General features: G+C 46.5%; 1 pseudogene; it reads right to left on the bottom strand.

Annotated features, from left to right (window-relative positions):
- LOC120882501 overlaps positions 1–497 on the bottom strand; it is a 56,403-nt pseudogene extending 55,906 nt beyond the window's left edge.
- Positions 498–2,027: the final 1,530 nt, after the last annotated feature.

Below are 2,027 nucleotides of genomic sequence, written 5' to 3'. Positions count from 1 at the left end.
TATTCATTTAAAAAATCCAAATGAAGGTATTTTAGTCCTGAATTTTGTGCACTAAAAAGTAATACCAAGGATGAACAAGATGTGGGAGGATTAGGTGAACGTGGAGTATATCTCTGTCCACGGATACATCAGGAATACACCTTCAGACACAGAAGTGCTTGCAGACACCAGCTGAGAGTGGACAGGAGTACCTGACCACTGGAAAACAATATGTTGAACTGTGCAAAATTTGGTAGCATGAAGGACATTGGGGGAAAAACAGGAGTGTTAGTATGACTGGACCTGCCCTCAGCAGGTGGGAGGACTGAGCAGGGGTCCGATCCCCACATCAGGGCAATTGTCTGGGTCAGAGGAGAAATATTTAAGGCAGAGAGTGAAGCAGCTGATCTGTGGCAGCGTAAATGGAATGAGAAACCGACAGCCCTTGCCGCAGCCATATGTACCTCGGAAATGGACGCAGGTTCCCGAGAAGGTGCAGCAGTTCGGAGCTGGACCATATGGATTGTGGAGCAATCCCAGAGCAAATCCTGCTGTTGACTGCAGAGAGACAGACCAAGGGGACCTGAAGGAGGAGATTGTGGTGGGAAAAGCCTGTGGAGGAAAGCCAGGCAGCCATGGAAGCAAGGTGATGCTGCTGAGTTATGCGTAGGAGGTGGAGTCGTCACCATAGCGCCCCTCTCCCTACAAGCCAGCACCTGGCAGCTGGACATTAGAAAGACTGGCCCATCGAGTCCCTGATGCATTGGTCCGACAGAGTGGGACCCCACCAGTTTGCCCCTTTAGTACCTGATGCCCCAATCTACAGGGCAGGACCCTGACCTATGTTCCCCTTTAAGTGCCTGATGCTACATTCTACAGTGTAGGACCTAAGCCAAGGGGGCCCCTTGAGAGGGTAACAGGGAGGAAGGCCAGGGGTCTCCTAATTGAGGATATAGGCTGCAAATGTCAAACATTTTTTCTCTCTCTCTTAAGCGGCAGGAGGAAACAAACCAGTGTTATATTTTTTCCCCCCTTCTATATACAATTTTAAAAAGAGGTTTCTCTTAAAATTCTGTGTTGCCATAATGACACCGGGTTCCACCTGAACTTAACTTTTCTCAAACCTTGAGCTAACCAATGCATTTTTCTTATGGAAATGTTTGTCTTAAGCTATGTTAATATACTATGTATTCACGCTAGATTCTGTCTTCAGGTCTTTTCTCCCTAAAGGCTCAGAACTGACTTGCAAACCAGTATGTTATACTCATACTTTGTTCTCCTAATCTATGTTAATGAAACTATACATTTGTTTGGAAATCTGCCTTTCTTCAAGATTCATGTCAATCGTTTTATGGCCTGGGATGACTCCCCTGATGCCAATGTTATCTCAATGCATGTTGTGGATGAGGGGCCTGGTGCCATTCTCTGTGTTTTGAGACTTTTCCTTTCTCTAATTAGCAGACTGCTAATAGCTGTATAACATCCAGCTAAAGATTAGCAGGGGGGTATTCTTTCTGCCCCCTTCTGATGTCTATGTCAGAAGCTTTCTCTATCTCTTTTATACTTTAATAAATCTTGATTACACAAAAGATCTAAGGAATCAAGCCTCATCACTGGCCCCGGATTGAATTCTCCTCCAGAGGCCAAGAATCCCAGCATCTTTTGTGGTTCAGCAACAACCTTTCACCCTCTATTTGCCTGATGCCCTGATCAACAGAGAAGGATTCCAAGCAAGGGAACCCTCTAAGTTCCTGATCAGGCCAAGCTGTGGAGAAAGCCTAAGCAAAGAGGCCTTTTGATTACCACCTACCAGAGGCTCAAAAAAAAAAAAAAAAAAAAAAAGACTGATAGGGCCATAACTCCTGCAGCTGAGGCAGTGGGTGTCCCTGCATGCTTGGCGCTGTCAGGGTCCCTGCAACCCAAGCAGCTGTGCCACCTTCACACTCAGCTCTCACTGGGGGGCAGAGCTGCCATAGGCCAAAGAATTCTTGCATCTATGTGTGTGGGATCAGTTTGGTAGTGTCTAGTTCTGCGACCTGTGGACTGTG

Source organism: Oryx dammah, unplaced genomic scaffold (assembly GCF_014754425.2).
Source record: "Oryx dammah isolate SB20612 unplaced genomic scaffold, SCBI_Odam_1.1 HiC_scaffold_23, whole genome shotgun sequence".
Classification (NCBI taxonomy): Eukaryota; Metazoa; Chordata; class Mammalia; order Artiodactyla; family Bovidae; genus Oryx; species Oryx dammah.
Note: the sequence above shows the minus strand (reverse complement) of the source record. Positions and strands in the feature narration are given on the sequence as shown.